At 46.9% G+C, this 18,031-nt stretch overlaps 3 pseudogenes; 2 read left to right on the forward strand and 1 right to left on the reverse strand.

The window, feature by feature from the left end:
• Positions 1–1,636: 1,636 nt before the first annotated feature.
• On the forward strand, positions 1,637–3,075 carry LOC125521386 (annotated as a pseudogene).
• On the forward strand, positions 2,979–3,393 carry LOC125521385 (annotated as a pseudogene).
• A 6,130-nt stretch (positions 3,394–9,523) lies between these two features.
• LOC125523743 lies at positions 9,524–9,985 on the reverse strand (annotated as a pseudogene).
• Positions 9,986–18,031: the final 8,046 nt, after the last annotated feature.

Raw genomic sequence — 18,031 nt, forward strand, 5'->3', positions numbered from 1 at the left:
AGGAATCTACTTCCCTGACTGTCAACTACTCGCTTCTTCACCGGTATCACACCCGCGCCAGACTGAACAGCAGAGTGAGAACCCAACCAAATACGATTCTTGTATTATCTTACCGAAATTCGGATCCATTTGGCTCCAAAGGAGCAAGCGCGGGAGTTCTAATAGGACTTTGAGACTCGAAAAATCCTTCGGGCTGCTGAGAACAGAGAGAAGTAGTTGCAGAGAGGTTTGATAGGGTTAGGCAGATGCCCCATTATTCGTAAACAAGAAGAAATCCAGATTAGTTTGATGGAGCTGTGGCTTAGCACAAGCATGGTGTCAATGTGGTTCCTCTCGACTAAACACTTAAACAATTGGATCCAGTAGGGTTCAATAGAGGTATGGTATCGGCAACCTTTTAGGGAGCGAGATTCTTTGGAATAAGATAGCTGCCCAGAGCTTGCGATGAACCTACCCCCTGGGCGTAGATAGAATTAGGTAAGATAAAAATCGATTGGAAAGTCCTAAATTAGACCAATTCAATTCCATCTGCTAGAATAAGAAAAAAGTGCTTCCGAATTTCTCTCATCCTTTGTAATGAGAATTTCTCTTTGTTCAGTAATAACTTAATCTTGCAATAAAACACTCTTGCTTGGAAGGTATGGTAAAGGTAAACTGTTTCTATTTTTTGATATAAAAAAGAGAGTGCTAAAGGAGTCATTCAGAAGTGAGTGAAGGGGCAAAGCTCATTTCTTTCATTCAGGAATGGACACTGGACCAGAATGAAATGTGGGAATATCGGGATTGGCAGATTTTTTATATTGAAATAAAAAAAAACTCAACACGACTAGTGAATTCAAATTAGAGTCACTTGCGGATTTCTTCAAATTGTTGTAGTGTAGTATTGTGGTTTTTTAGTAAAGACCCCGACCTATAAATATTCACAGCCCGGCTCATACGGGCGGACAATATTCACCCAGAGCCCCGTTGCGACCGCAATGCTGTTCTTGAAGGACCTTACCTTAGAGCAAAAAAAAGGGAATAGAAGTTAGGAAGACTACTGACGTAGGGCGGCGGGTGAGCTCAACCTCGAACCAAACAAGCAACGGATTGAGCAACTAGCGCGAAAGCTGTTGCGCGTTAGCGCATCCGTTTTCTTGCTCCATCGTTATTAGTTTCTATTCTCTCCCTGCACGAACCTCGGTCCAATCAATTTGTTTGGAATTGGGGTTAGGACCGGTTAGAACTCCCATTTCCCGATCGGAGGTTTGAGCTGCTATGGCAAGCTTTTTTTTCCGAATAGTGGGTATGGGGAACCCACCGTACCAACACGATTGGCTGGTGTTGCTGATACCGGACCCGTTATAACCCCGATTGGAAGGGCAGGCCAATCTGAGGCTCTGGGGATGCGAGGCCATTGAAAGTGAGTATCCCATATTCTATGACGGAGATAGAGCATTAATTGCAGTTTTCACCCCACCTTAACGACCGAGCGAGGGATGAAATCTTTCGACGACTAGGGAGGCGTCACCCGAGGCCGATTCCAGTGGATCACTATAGAATCTTCTAGAAGCAGGTTCTCCGGGCACTATGGTAGGACGTGGATCGATCATGACGAGAATGGACTTCTCCGTCATGTAATGGTTTAGAAGAGTCACGGTCCTATTCCCCGCCGGGCTTTTTCCCTTCTCGACTAGACGAAGGAGATATTCATTCCATTCAGGCAGGTGAGGAAGGGCGGCGTCGGCTTGACCCTGTCTTCTCTCTTGGTCGGGTCGGAGGCTAAGTTTCTCATTCAGTGGTGAGGTGTTCATAGAAAGCAAGGCCTCGCCCAACGAGTGGCGGATTTGGTTTGGATGGGGTCTCGCTTGGACGCTGGGGAGATCCATAGATCTGGATAGAGTCTTTCTCGCTCAGTAAAGAAGAGTACGCGCGCTACGGCTTACGCAGTGGATCTTCGGGCAACCAACCCGGCACATCCAATTCCGATCAACAACTTGGAGGTATGGCTGAGTGGCTTAAGGCATTGGTTTGCTAAATCGACATACAAGAAGATTGTATCATGGGTTCGAATCCCATTTCCTCCGGCACGGAAGTAGAACGGGCGGGCGAAATTACGTGAGAGAAAGAACCTCAGATTGATGGAGTCCGCCGTCGGGCAGAATAGCTGCTTAGTGACTAGGAGCGGAGCGCCCCTTTCTTGTTCTTGGTGGCGTCTATAGCGAAGAAGACCTTCCCGAACGAGGGCCGTCCAGTCCCTGGCCGGCTCTCGGTTCTTGAGCAAGCTCCTCCACTGCAGGTAGGATGCTCATAGATGAAGAAAAGAGACTTTAGGCAAGTGGTTCTGGTAGCTCAGCTGGTTAGAGCAAAACAAGCAACGGATTGAGCAACTAGCGCGAAAGCCGTTGCGCGTTAGCGCATCCGTTTTCTTGCTGGACTGCAAATCCTTTTTTTCTTGTTTCAGTGGGAAGAGCAAGGGGCATTGCCCTTGAAATCCTTCAGTGGTTCGAATCCACATCTGAGCGTCTTTTTTTCGGTATGCCGCTCCGCGAGCAAGGAGCGCCGCGAGGAGAGCGAGAGAACGAAGTGGGCTTTGGTGATGTCGGAATTTGCACCTATTTGTATCTATTTAGTGATCAGTCCGCTAGTTTCTTTGATTCCACTCGGTGTTCCTTTTCCATTTGCTTCCAATAGTTTGACCTATCCAAAAAATTGTCGGCCTACGAATTGTGGTTCCGATCCCTCCGGTTATGCCAGAAGTCGTTTCGATATACGATTTATCCGGTTCCTATTTTATTTATTATCCCTGATCTGGAAGTCACCTTTTCTTTTCCTTGGGCAGTACCTCCTAACAAGATTGATCTGTTTGGATCTTGGTCCATGATGGCCTTTTTATTGATTTTGATGACTGGATCTCTCTATGAATGGAAAAGGGGTGCTTCGGATAGGGAGTAACCACTTTTGAAAGGGCAAAGGGGGGAAGGACATAGGAAAGAGGGATGCCTACAAAAAATCAATTGATTCGTCATGGTAGAGAAGAAAAACGGCGCACGGACCGTACTCGAGCTTCGGATCAATGTCCCCAGAAGCAAGGAGTATGCCTGCGTGTTTCGACGAGAACACGAAAAAACCTAATTCAGCTCTACGTAAGTAGCAAAAGTACGGTTGAGCAATGACATGATATATTTGCTCACATTCCAGGTGAAGGTCATAATTCGCAGGAACATTCTATAGTCTTAGTCAGAGGAGTAGAGTGAAAGATTCGCCAGGTGTGAAATCCCATCGTATTCGAGGAGTCAAGGATTTGCTGGGAATTCCGGATCGTAGAAAGGGAAGATCTAAATATGGTGCAGAAAGACCTAAATCGAAATGAATGGAAGATGCCTCTGGAACTTTTTGGTTCTTTTTTGGGGGCGATATGGAAGCAGCTAGCTCCCTTTCCCTTATTACGTTACCATTTCTCTCCGCTATTCTTCGCTTAGAAGGGCTTGAGAACGAAATAAAAGTCAATCCTCTCACCAATGAAGCGCATAGGGATAGGATGCTCAAGCTCCTTGATGAGATTATTATCGATCCGAACGATCCACAGAATGCAGGGGTAATCCTTGCTTCCAGGATACGCGTCGAGATTAATAAAATCGTGGACGATATCGATCCGTATTGGCTAACCGACCTTTCCTCTAATATAAGCGCGCTTTCTGAAGCAGTGCATGGAGGGGTGGAATGGGATCATCGGTCGAATATCGCCGTCAGGCTTTGGCGATTTGCAAGAATTTGGTGCAAATGGTTTGGTCTTTAAAAGGGCTGTGAGGGACGTGTGGCCTTCGTCGATGGGAAATCCATCGTATGCGTTACAAATCCACTAGCATTTTGTTCGTGAAAGAATGTTCTTGTTTTTCGTTGGAAAAACCAATGCCGATCTAAAACTAAGTCTCCCTTTCTCTTTTGTTTGGGAGCAGAGCTTGAAAAACATGGGGAATCACGATGGATCCTTTTTTCCCGGATTCAATGCACGGCATGCTTGTAGAATTTGACCCAGCGTCGTCATACCCAAATTCTGTCAATGGGCCGGCTATGAGCATAGAAAGTGTGAGTTCTAATTTAATGGAGTTGGAAGAAGAAATAAATTCCCCTCCTCCCCCTAATCCAAACCCTTATTCTCAGATTCCTTATTTCGTTGCTGCTAATGCAAATATAGATTACTTTTCTCAAATGCAGATGTATTATCAAATGCAGATGTATTTTTTATTTCATTTCAACTTATTTTAGCGGCCAGCCGCTTTTGCCTTTTCCGTGGGTACCAATGTATGTGCATTTTTTGATGTCTTTTTTTATATGCGCTTTTGGAATTTTCCCATTCTAAGCAAACTATTTTGCGCCATTTGATCTTTAATTGAACTAGACTGGTATAAGCTCCGTATTGAATTGAAAAACTATTTCAGGCTCCGTATTGTATTTAGAAACTATTTCAGGCTCCGTATTGAATTAAAAAACTATTTCAGGCTCCGTATTGAAAACTCGAATTGGATTTTGTGTCGGCTGGCCGGCAGGACCGCCAGCCCGCAGATGTAGGGAGGTCTCCTCTTGAACTGCGAAATCAAAGTCGCGATCTGATAGGTATCTATCCTGACCATGCATCTGGAAAGCGCCGGTTCGATTCCGGCTCGTGACATGAAGAAGAAGTCCCAAACAGGGATCAGATGAGTTTGCACAGCGTTACTTTGTTGACGGAAAATCAAATTGTTCTTCCGGTTCAATGAAGACTATGCTTACTTTCCTTTCTCTTACCGGTCTGTGTTCTATCATGGACCTGTATTCCGTTCCTCGAATCGAGACTTTCTTTTGGTATGATTTTGATACGAGTTTTCTATCAAAACTCTATGCCATCAATCACTATCCCCGTTTCTGCCCGGACGATTCCTAAAATAAATAAAAAGAAAAGTTCAGAGGAAAACGCATAACCAGAAGAAAAGATATCGTGATGTAAAATGATCATGGGGACACATTGTTTTAGGACCGACAATTTCCTGCACTGCTTAAACCAAGAAAAAGATACATACTAGTTTTCATAGGTAGGCCTCTCTCTCCTACAAAATAGGTTTTTCCAAAAACTACCCATGGGATTTCTTTGTCTTTTCCTTATCTTTTGTCCGGTGAAGAATCTCCTGCTGCAGAGATAAGATGAATGGCTTCGAGATACCATCACTCGTCATTGCCAAGGAAATGAATTGCAAATTGGCTACTTATAGTCTACACTTCCCCTGATTCTCCGATGACCCGCATTCATTGATTGAGAGAATAAGCTGAAGATAGATCCATTGCGATATTGGTTTGGAAGAGAAGCCGTGGAGACAGCTCATTGTTCCTATGTCCGGAATTGTTAAAGAATGAAGGTACCCCGTTGACTATGTCGGGTAACGCCGACTTAGGTATCCCTAAAAACACTATCAACCACATCATAACTGTTTGCTTCGCTTTCCTCGCAGAGTTGGTTCTACCTTTCACCGAAGCATTTCGTCGCTTGCTACGCCCTTCCTCGTCTCTGGGTGCATCCTTTCTCCTACATTTTCGTGCACATAAGCATAGCTCCAACCACTTTTCATGCTTAGCAAATGCTGTAATGAGGGTGCTGAATGTATACGGATCTGGCGCAAGATCTCTGTCTGCCTTTTCTTTCAGCTGTCCTCTACCTAATGGTTCAGACCCTGGCAGACACCGGTGCGAGAACAGAGGCAAGTCAACTATACCAGCATTTCTGAAGATAGGCAAATCTTTATTTCTGAAGATAGGAATTCTAGATAAATAGATCCGCATTCAAGTTTTAGGCTTGTGTCCTTTCATCTAGAATGGCTGATGCTTGGTCTTCAGTGAGCGAAGTCATTTCCTCAATAGAGTTCTTTGCCCGACAAAAGTGAATCTTGATCTTTCTTCTTGATAGTTTGTGATCGAGCCAATCTCACAATTTCGATCTTGCTACTACCACTATAGCCCTGAGTGACTATGGCTACCTGAACTGAAGGAGTTCCCACAAACCTGTGAATGTCAACTTCACTCTAAGGGTAAAGCATGCTCGCTCCTTTCGCTCGTACGAACAATCAGTCGTTGCTGGGAGCTCTATCCTCCTCGCACTACTAAAAACAGGGTGAAAGAATCTCCCGCGTTCAGTCTGTGGAGGCCGACCATCATAGTCGTCTCTACACCAAGTTGGTCTTAAAGTCTACCCGGGCTAGCTTCTTCATTCTTCGATCAGGGGCGGGCTTCTTCCCTTATATACGATGACTTAGATAGATAAACTTCTTTGATCCATTCATTGATAAAGTCTTCCGGGGGCTTGTTTACCTTTTGAATCGACAGTAGAGTAGGTTTGATCTTGCTTTCTCAATCTTTCTCTGATCCTAGCCGTGTAGTAGATCCGGCTTTATTCGGCTAAAAAGAAGTGTGTGTGGCCGTCGTATCTGCTCGCCCCCTTCTTCATTCATCCATTTAGGTAAGAATGGATCCAGGGAACCTGGCTCGGGAACAGCCCTGAAAAAACACAGTAAGAGAGTCCAATCTCTGAAATATAGCATTTGATCTCCTAAGTAGTAGTAGTAGAAGGCTTAGTATCTGACTTGATCCAATAGAGTCAGAACACACAGTAGATCCAGATTCCACACCTTGCTGTGGACTGGGGAGAGAGCAGCTCTTCGAAGCTGGGCGTTCTGTGTGATTATGGAGGAACTGTAGTACTCGCCCCAAAATGCAAGCCGGGATAGATACTTAAAGAAAGGGGGAGCGGTGGGCCTTCAAAAAGGAGCGAGGGAGTGATGGGCAACCTTTTTCTATATGTTGCTCGTGAGCCGCCAAGTACCAGTCTCGCAACAGTACTGGCGTTAAAGGATCGGTCCTTCACTTGCGGATCGTTCGCGAGTCGAACTCGCTCTCTTGCCACGCCTTTGACTCACGAACTCGAGTCGGACTCATTCACTGCTGACTTTTTTGAGGATCGTTCGTTCTTCACTCTCTTGCTATTACCCGCAGGGAGCGCAGCAACCGACGGTGCATATTATCATATAGAAAGAAGCGAAGCGTAGCGATTCGTACTACCGGAAAAGTGTCGCTAACCGCTAGGCAATAGAGTCAGCTTACGGGGTGGGGCGCAAGCAAGCGTAGCGAATCACATAGAGTTGCCCCTACCTTCCAGCGCGCAGATAGATAGGGCGGGCGAGCGCAGGGATGGATGTCTGAGCGGTTGAAAGAGTCAGTCTTGAAAACCGAAGTATTGATAGGAATACCGGGGGTTCGAATCCCTCTCCATCCGCGAGGTCATAAGTTCTCTCTTGCCTTATCTATAGATAAGAACGAATCTCCTCGACTCGACTGATATGATGGATGGAATGGGTAGAAGGTTGAGGTTATTGTGTGTTGATTTAGTTAGGACTTTGTCTCCCTTTCGTTATCTTCCGCCCCGGGTGGATGACCTGTGGGAGCTAAGTCGAAGATCTCGGTGTCGTCGTGAGTGGTTGATAAACAACGATTGCAGTTTGATTTAGGGAGTCCCAACCCTGTGAAGCTTAGACAGAAAACGATAGAGACTTCCGGGTATAGGGTGACGACCTTAATGAATCAAGTATTCAGGTGGCAGAGTTTTTAGCTACATAAGCGCTCAAATTCCTGAATACTTATTGCCCAAAAAATATGATCAACCCCAGGTACATTTATTAGGTTTTGATCTGAGGCTATCCTGGTCTGCAGGACCCAACACAAGTATTCATCCTTTCCAATCTGAAAAAGGTGTTGCCGAAAGCTTACCCTCTTCCACACGGATGCTACAGCCGCTATCACTTTTGCAGGAGGGGAATTACAGAGTTCGCCTCTCGACATCTTGTTTGGTAAGCGGAATTTTGACCTAGGCGCCCTAGTGTTGCCTAACCGTTCGGCCGGAGATGTCGGATGCGAGATCTTTAGCTACTTGTATTAATTTGCCGCAGTGTGCTTAGATACAATGGGCTGGCAGCTGAGGCTTGGCAGGATGGGGGAGTTAATTAAGGTCGAGGGAGCAGGAAAGAGTTTGTTATTCGCTATTGGCTTAGTATGGCCTATACATAATAGGGCCATGACGGTTTTGGCAAGGCCTTGAACTTCATATATCCCTTTTTTACTCAATCCAGAATACCGATAAAGTCAGATTGAATCATTTTGTCGACCTTTCCTTTGGATTTATTATCATAGGTAGTGTTCGAGATCGCCTCTGTGCGGTGAACGCTCGAATGTAGCTAACATCAGTTTTGTCCTCGCGTGGTTGAAGGAGATGCTGCTGCTGGATGGAATGCTTCCGGGGCGCCATGATCCTTCTATCAGGAATAGAATAATCGAGGGCACTGACTGACTGCATCAATCATCGCTCAGTGAGCTATTAATTGCCGCCAATAGCGCTTCGCTTGCATGCAAGGCGGCTAATAAAAGCGCCAGGTAGACGCGCGGAGATGCATTTTGAGTACTGGTGGTACGACAAGCTCTAGGGGAATAATCTCTTTCTTATTTCTTTCTTATTTCTTTCCCAACGACTAGGAAGGCAAATCAAGATTCACTTCGAATTCCGGACCTCAACATCCTGCTGCTCATGGTTCACGATCAGTATTGGAAATGAACGGAGAAGTGGTGGAACGTGCGGAACCACATATTGGATCACTCCAGTGCGGCACGAAAGCCGCTGACGCTGAGTAGGCTCCTATGCCGCTAGCACGGTGGAGGTTCGTAGCGCGTCATGAGCACCGGGCAAAGGGACGGTTGAGCAACTCAAGCGAACCGCCCTACCTGACTTTGGATAAAGATAGAAGGGAGAAGGTTGTGAAGGTGGCCTCGTTATCCACACATCTGGTCGGAGGACCGACCTAGGTTTTCACGAGCGTAGGCGGGTCCTGGAGTGCCCGTCAAGGGCGCTAGCGCATACCCCGGGGTGATCATCACCACCTGCACCTCACATCTCGGCACAGTGGAACGTGTAACCCGCCTGCTGTCCAAGTCAACCACTAAATTTCCTGTAATTCATAGCGCCTAACAGAACGTAGCAGCAAGGGACAACCCACCCATACAGACAGCCTGCGGGGAGGATGGCACTACTGGAAAAGACCGTCTGGCGAAAACGCCGCAGGCACGAAGCATGGTGGGCCTGCGCCGGGGGAGCATAGGGAGGAAAGGGAGCCCGGATGGTGGAAGAGCCAGGGGAAGCCGGGTCATTTGACGGAAATGGAAGGTCCAAGCGGCTCATTCATTCTTGAAAAAAGAGGGGGGGAGTGAGCCAATGTATCAATGAATAGATACAGTCAACGGTATTAAGACAGCGCTGCCTACACGCGAATTAGCTTCCGAGGTCGAGCAGTCTCAATTTCACTACAGGATTTGTGAATGAATGCTGGGCTGGGCCACCTCAAATGGCGTGAGCCGCATGCGGGGAGACCCGCACGTATGGTTTTCAGGGGGATCCGGTCGGTCGGCGCCCACCCGACTAGAGGGACTGAGAAATTAATCGAGTACAAAACTTATCTTCAAGCTTTACCTTATTTTGATCAGAGGGCGATCACGGAGTCACTGAATGAATTCCTCCCTCCCTTTCTTTCGGAGGTGCTGACCCGCTACGAGGCAGATATGACTAAGTGACATATTGAATATGGCGACGACTACAGCATGTCGTAGAAGGAGATAAGAGGTGGAGCCAACGACCCACTAAGACTCACGTATCTACAACTACATTCCTGAGCGGCAGTCAAACGGAGGCGTGAATGCAAGATGCCAGCGGAATGATCGACCGGACAGAGGCTAGGGCAGCTTTCTTCCCACCGCGTCCTTCCTTGTGTGTCGGAGATACAAAGAGAGTGCACGGGAAAAGAAGGGGAACTGAATCGATCTATTCCATGGCGAAGCATCCGAAGCATAACTGCACACTCACACGATCTTTGCCGAGAGATAGGAGCATTCGGTGGAACCGGTGAACTACACTTGCTTCTTGATAGATGTGTGGGACAGAGGGCTCATGGTACCTGCTGCCCGCCCTTCCTCTGATTTGATAACCGTGTGAACGGAGAGTGGGCAGAGCAAAAGGGAAGGAGGTCCTCATACGGAGTCGCACACTTGATCAGTGCGGGAGACTGGAGAATGGGTCAAGTAAACTCCCTTAGGGCCGATTAAATCACAGACGAGGAACTTTTCTTTCTTTTTTTCTTTTTGATTTGAAGGGTATGTTCTCAAAAAAGAAAGGCAGAGGTAAATACTTCGAAGAGGCAGCTCGGTAGGGATGGAATGGTCAATAGTCAAGTCAAGGATGACTTCTTTGTTGGCGAAACGATGGGGGAGAGAAAGCACGCCAGTGATTCTCTGAGCCGGTCTTCATTTCCAACGCCTCGGGAAACAGGTCGAGATAGATGACAGCACCTTTTTATCCTCTTCCTTACCGGGAAGGCGCACTTCTCTTCTTCTTCTGGCCTTCACCTCCTGCCCGGCCCGGAAATAGAACCCAGCCCCCTTTCTGATCCATTCATTTCTGCAAGCAGGCGGGATCCAGAGCTAAGCCCCCCTCCTATTCGAAGCCGGGTGTGGCCTCGCCCTTTTGCTCTTCCTTCGGTTTGGCTCCACGAAGGCGCCGCCTAGACTAGGAGCCCCACTCATATTCAAAAGGTGCCCAGCTTTCAAGACGATGATAATAATTAGTCAACTTTTTCCAATATCATGGAATAGCATGGCCCGGGGCTAAGGTAACTCCAGTGGGAGAGCCGTGTTATGGGTGACCTTATTGCACGGTTCAGAGAGCACTTGTGTATGTGATGCAAGTGAACGTGTACGAAAAAGCTGTCGTAAAGTTTCGTTGTTCGTTCCGTCGTTGACCCTATCTATGTTTCTACGATGGCCTAAGAACATGCTCATTTTTAGCCGTAGAGAGACTTTTGAATTGTGAGGTACCATTACGAGCTCAATATATAAGAGTGTTATTCTGTGAAATAACTCGAATTTCAAATCATTCACTTGCTTCAACTCCTCATGCTATGGATGTGGGAGCATCAACTCCGTTCCTTTGGGATTTTGAGGAGCGGGAGAAATTGTTGGAATTCTATGAAAGAGTGCCGGGAGCCAGGATGCATGCCAGTTTCATACGACCTGGTGGAGTGGCACAAGATCTGCCTCTTGGCTTATGTCGAGATATTGATTCCTCCACACAACAATTTGCTTCTCGTATCGACGAATTAGAAGAGATGTCAACCGGCAACCGTATCTGGAAACAACGATTAGTGGATATTGGTACTGTCACTGCACAGCAAGCAAAGGATTGGGGATTCAGTGGTGTAATGTTAAGAGGTCGTGCGACATGAAGACATTGATAGCAATATGGGGGAAGTTCCCATCAGGCAACAACGGTTCTGCCTGACCCTACAAAAGCATGCATATGTTGTCAGTGAAGATTTTGTGTGAAGCCTTGGAGACGACGTACCCGGGGCTAGGGTGAGCTGAGGGGGGACAGCGTAAGTGAGCGAATGTGTGTAAGCCCAGTCAAAGATTCCTATTCTAGGCGGGGCGGGCCATCAACCTTCAAATGGTGTTGGTCCTACGGACCGTGAACGGATTTGCCTCTGGCCTCTGGGCACGTCGGAACCGCATGAGTTCACCGGGGTGGAGCACGGTCCGCCAAAATCGGCATAGGTTAGGTGCTATTGATGGAACATGGTAAGCCCATCTTTCTCCATTGAAAGTGCTGCAGGCACATAGAGATGTGGGTAGAGGAAGTCTCAAAAAGCGAAGGCTGAGCTTGAGGTCACGTGACCTGCACCAAAAAGGTGGCTGACTGGGCTTTCTCCTGGATCAAAGCGGATCAGCTCGCCAAATTCGTTGATCGAATCGGGCGCCCCGGAACGTCGAATGAAAGTGGTCTTTCTACAACCCTATTTATATGATTTTTAGGGCCCCTTTCCCCCTATCCCTCCCTTATGTTTAGGAGCGGGATCTGCCCAAGAACGACCTGTGGTGGTACGGAAGGCACGGACTCCGCAAGCGTCCCGCACCCTCTGAGAAAGAAACTCCTCAACCATCACAAGATAAAGAAGTATGACGCTCTGTGTCTGACTCTATTGGTCATAGTTCCTTGCTGTTGCGGCCGGTGCTCGTTTGCGCGCGTGTGAACCACCAGATCATAAGGAAAGATGCCTCTCGGGGCATCTGAGAATGATTCGAGCCGTATGAAGGGAAACTCCCACGTACAGTTTGTTTTGGGGGGGAAGGAGCCCGACAGGGTCCCCCCACTGACTTGGCCCGGGCCTACCCATCCCAACCTGGGGTATGCTAGGATTCGCGAAGAGCAGCACCTTACGATGTTCATGACCAATCGGATCTTTACGTACCAGTAGGTACCAGAGGAGATCGCTATGATCGTTACTGTATCCGTATCGAAGAGATGCGACAAAGTGTTCGGATCATTATGCAATGTCCTAATCAAATGCCTAGTGGCATGATCAAAGCCGATGATCGTAAGCTATGTCCTCCATCACGATCTCGAATGAAACTATCCATGGAATCATGCGCCGTGTGAAACGTAGATCATCGCCGTTCTTAACCGAGACTCAGGTTAAGCTCCGTCTCGGAACCGCCGTGGGGTTAGGAGTAAAGCATCCCGAGGTTGGCACATCTCGTTGGGCGTGGAGAAGCATTGGGAACCCCAATATCTTTCTTCGGAGCACTTTCTTTTCCCGTCCCCTCGCCCCGGCATAGCGCTTCGCTTTCGGTTCTTCGGAGGAATCAACTGACTTCTCCCTTCTTCATTGATCCGGGGGAAAGGGAACCATCTACCAGTTGGGAAGCTAGACATCAAGGTTGTGGCTTGATGAGGATAACTAAGCTGACACGCCGGAGTTGGCTGCTGGCACAATAGGGTGGTGCCTTACCGCACCGCAGGCGCACGCGCGGTAGCGTTCGTGGTGGTGCTTCAGGATTCCAATGTACTGCGTCCAGGATCAGAACGAGCTTGCCGGCGGACCACTGCCGTCCCATTCTTTAGTGAGCTGGAGCGCTGCCATCTTATCCATGGAAAACGCGTCAAGCTATCGCTTCGGGTCGAAGCACTAAAAGAAAAGGTCCGGGAAATGCGGCGGCATAGGAACCACGGGAACCCAGGAGGGAGAAAGACGATGTACGGGATACGGGATCCTCGCAGTAGGCTGGACCAAAATCCAGCCGAGAGAGGGCAGCCTTTAGAAGCAACAGGTTGGGAAACCAAGAGAAGGCTTCGCCTTTTCTTATCTTCTTCCCGGCACAAAAAGAGGGATTAGCATTATTGACCCCATGAGAAAGCACTAACACCTTCCTCATCGGGGCTCCGCGCACTGGGAAAAGGCTTCCGCGACAGGAAACCGGCTACTAGTTAGGAAGTGAACATAAGGTATCAAGAGGTCCCTCACAGTCAGGTGCAATGCAATTGCCCCCTATTAGTCAAGTACCCCTCTTCCTATTTAGTTTAGGGGTTAAGGCGAGAAATGGCTTGATGAACCCTTCCGTTCACCACGCACCGGCCCCATTCACTTGCAACTCGTAGAGGCTGTAAGTAAACAATGCCCCACTAAATTCAAAGTGACGGTGGGGTTGAAAGACGAGAGTGCCTACCTCCGCGCCGAGAGTGCCCGCCCTTTCGTCAAGTAGGCTACTTTTTCGGAACGCAGTCCGGAATAAGCGTTCCTGTGTATATAGATATCTTCGATGCTGTCATTTCGACATGTCCGCTTCAACCCCTCTTTCCGCCTCCCAAAAAGCAAAGTTGGCTTGACGAGCGCAGATGAGGAAGCGGGAGCAATAAAACCAAGAATCTCTTTCTTTTCTTTCCAAATACTTTATGAAGTTAAGGGGCAAAGAGAAGCGCTTTCGCTACTTGAGAAAGCGAATGGTCAGCGCGAGGGTCGACGACTTAGCCGAGCGTTAGCGACGCGTCATTCTCATAGCGAGGCGCTTCGAGTTAGCGAAAGCGCTGTAGTAGCGTCGGAGACTATGTGCTATAATGCTGAACTAAGGACGTTCCGCCTTATCTATAGAAGCAGTCGACTGAGTTCTGAACGAATGGGATCCTTGGTGGGTAATGGCTCAATCTATAGATGGAAAGCCTTATGATGGGAAACTACCACGTTAGGTTTGGAGAGAGATGGGACCGTTATAGTTTAGGGGGAGCAGATGCAAGCTTTTTCTTTCCATAGCCGGCCAAATGACTACCGGATCATCGGTCTACTCTACCTCAATTCACCATTTCGAACTTTATAACAGAAGGTTTTTCCGTACCAGCTCCTTCTACCTATACCGCAGTTGAAGCACCTAAAGGTGAATTTGGTGTCTTTCTTGTCAGTAATGGGAGTAATCGTCCCTACCGTTGTAAAATAAGAGCACCTGGCTTTGCCCATTCACAAGGACTCGATTCTATGTCCAAACATCACATGCCAGCAGATGTAGTCACCATCATAGGTACTCAAGATATTGTGTTTGGAGAGGTAGATAGATAGGACGTAGTCTTGCTCGATCAGGACCCTAGCTTTATTGCGAGCCAAAACTGCCTGAAAGAAGCAAAATGGAAAAGGATGCAAAATGCAATGGGATTCCTGATCCAATAAGAAATCCCAATTCGGAGTTTGTTTGGATCAAATTCCTATGTTATACTATTCATTCTCGATAAACCTAGAAGAGGAATTCTTTCTATTCCAAAATCCATCTTCTTTCCGGTCCGCTTCATTCATTCCCTTACTAATAAATCCAATTCATCGCTAATGGCAAAACCAGCCTGTATGTACACCGCGCGCACAACTAACCGTTGCTTGGTAGGTTCGATCAGCTCTTCTCACCTTTCCGTCGACATCTACTAAGGCTTCAGCTTAAGTGGGTTCAGCCGCCCCAAATCTGACTCGATCCAGGGTTATATATCATAAAGGGCTTCGACAAGGGGTTTGATTCGTTCTTTGAGCAAAAAGATAAGGTCGGAATACCGGAGTTCTTTCTTTGCTTCCAAGAACATAGATTCCTTCTTCAACCCAGGTCATGACCGAGGGCGGGTATCTCACTCGCATATCTAGAGCCCAGCATCTCTCCTGAACGACACCTTCTGCAGACTCTACTGGTGGTATTTCCCGAGGCGAGGGTAAATATGTGCATTCATATCGGTCAGGAAACGACAATGACTCTTCTTCTTTCCGGGAAGCTATGGGCACCTCACAATTCTTATACGACATTAGTGGAAGCAACATTCGTAGCATTCATTGTCACCGATCATTGACAAAAGAAGAAAAAGAAGCCGTACGACAACTTAAGGAATCTTTAGATTTGGCGGCTATAGACTCAAAGGGCACAGACAGGCTGCTGGTACTTTTTTTTAGCTAACTAAAGTCCAACTTCCTTTGCCGAAATAGGATGAAACGGATCAGCCGATTCAACTTAGCATTACCTGACTCGTAACTTCAAGCACAACCATCCATCTCAATCCAAAATCTCCGATCGTCTGTGATCCAAACCCAAACTCTCCTCCGGTTTTGGATATATAGACAGTGCCTGCTCTCAAACCAACCAAGACAGCAGCAAGTTCCTATCGAGAACAAGACGACAGATCAATATGACCAATTTTTATAATATCTCGGGTGAATACGTGAAAAAGTGTTGCTTAGCTCAGTGAAATGGAATAAGGAAGAGAAAGTGTAGTGTGATAAGGGAAGATGCAAGTCAATTTTGAGGTTTTCAAGCAAGGGCTGAGATAGATATACAAACCAGAAGAATTCACATCAGAACCCTTTCCTGCTTCCCCTTTTTACCCATCGGACTCGACTCACATTTTGATCTCCTACGCTTGCTTTCACAGTCCCCCTACGAGCAAAAACTCCAGTCCCATATTGAAGTGTTAGTGCTTCTATTCTAGTACAGAGATCACCACTTGTTATGCCAGGGTCTCCTTTTTCGAGTTGGTTACTGTCTTGTTGAGCAACGTTTTCCCGGCAATCTCTGCTTATTAGGGTGGCTTCTAACAGGTCGGGAGAGTACTAAAAATCTGGCTCATACGCCTCGCAAGATTGAACATCTGCGAAAGTCGTCTCGAAGCTCTGACTCTCGAGAGAAAGTCTTGCCTACCAGTGACTTATTTTACGGAATAAGAATGCCTACTGTACTAGCTTCTTTCTTGACTCCATTAACTCAGTTTACAGAAAGGAATCCGTCCAGTCCAGTAAGAAGGAATAGAGAAGAAGAAAGTCACTCATCAACTCCTACTTTGGTTATTGAGACTTGCCCGCGTATCTGACCTATGTGTACCTATTCCCTAGCCTAAGTAGCTTACCCACTGTCCTAATAACTGTCTGTCAATCCGGCAGCTTGCCCTACTGCCTATCGACGCTACTGTCCTAAGTCTCCTACTCATATACCCAAGGTCAAAGACTTTGCAGGGCAACAAACTGATTTCGGAATTGCTTAACTGCTGAGAGCTAATATCGGGGAGTAGTAAGCCAGCCCACCACAAGATGAATGAGTGCTCCTCTCCTATGCCGACTTACTAGCCAGGTTGAGCCTTTGAGCCATAAGAGGAGGGAGAATCTGGTGGATTTTCCAGGGAATGATTATATGGATTTCAAGGAGGATATTGTTACCTTCATCAGATTGATTGATAACTGGTCGTCGATTGACAACTACTGCTTTTTCCAGTGAGAAAGGAAGGAGGAAGGGGATCTCAACAAGCCATGGATATATAGCCTACAGCCGAGTCCACAAAGAAGACAGTTTCAAAGCTCGAAGAGCATATTTGTGAGGATGATCCCTAAGTGCAGAGTTTCATGTGACGAACAACGAAACTCCATTTCTTCAAACACAACCCTGTGCCACCGACAAACGTTTGACTTTGACTGTGTTTTTTTTGGGCTATGAAGATTCTACTTATACCCAATGATGGATCATTTTGAAAATATGTTCAACGGGTCTTAAGAAAGGCAAATTTCAGGCCTGTAGTTTTTAAGATCATCTCGCTAATCGAAAGATGAAGGATAGAGAACACTAGATGGCTAGTGGCCTTATGCAAACAAAGAAGAGGGATGCCTAACCAATCGATCCTAAAAGATCGTATTTGAGATAGGTCAGATTGGACTTAGTGGCCAAAGTTAGGGATGGTAGAGTCAATATGGGATGTGGAATTCCAGGAAACGTTCTTATCCGCGCTCACTGATAATGTGAACCTGGTCCTTAGTTTCCTCCAACTGATTCCTGTTTTTTTTAGCCTTTTTCAGTAAGTCCTTAATAGCTAAAAATGCTTTGACTATAAGGGTTACCTTGGTACCTTTATTCGGATATGCTTCTTTTCGGACTTACCTTGGTATCCACGGCTCTGTCACCATTGACTCTATTTATTATTATGGTAAATCATTGTATCAAGATGTCAATCTTAGATCTTATTTTAGTTCGATACGTCCACCTACGAAACTCGCCCTTGGCTTTCGTCTCGGTAGGTGTATTATTCTACATTTTCCCAAAAGGACATTCATTCATTTCTTTCTTCCCGGGCGATCACCACGACTAAAAACGAAAACAAGACAAGAAATCAAGACCCGTACTACAGGAAAAGGGCTGGTGGCCGACATTTGGGAAAGTCGGGCCGATCGGGTGTCTTCATTCAAGCGAGGGTACAGAGGAAGAACGAAACGAAGTGAGAGGCCAGGGGGCAGGGAAAAGAGTCGAGTCGATCGACCGGGAGAAGCAAAACGAATTCCGGATTTGGCCGAAAAAGATGCAACGTTATGGATACCATGACCGATCACCATCGAGAAAGAAGAATTTGGATAAATCACTTCGGGTGAGCGGGGCCTTCAAGCGGCCTCAATACGCCGGGGTTGTAAATGACATACCTTTCCTTATGGGAAATGCCGCCTCCTTACTAAAAAGGAATAGAATCCAGTTATTTTTACCAAAGAAGTCCCGCTCTGACGGCCCGACGAGTCATCTACTAAAAAGGACCCTCCCCGCTGTGCGCCCCTTCTTGAATTATTCGGTCATGCAATACTTTTTTAATACTAAGAATAAAATGCATTTCGAC

Source organism: Triticum urartu, chromosome 7, assembly GCF_003073215.2.
Source record: "Triticum urartu cultivar G1812 chromosome 7, Tu2.1, whole genome shotgun sequence".
In the NCBI taxonomy this organism is placed as follows: Eukaryota; Viridiplantae; Streptophyta; class Magnoliopsida; order Poales; family Poaceae; genus Triticum; species Triticum urartu.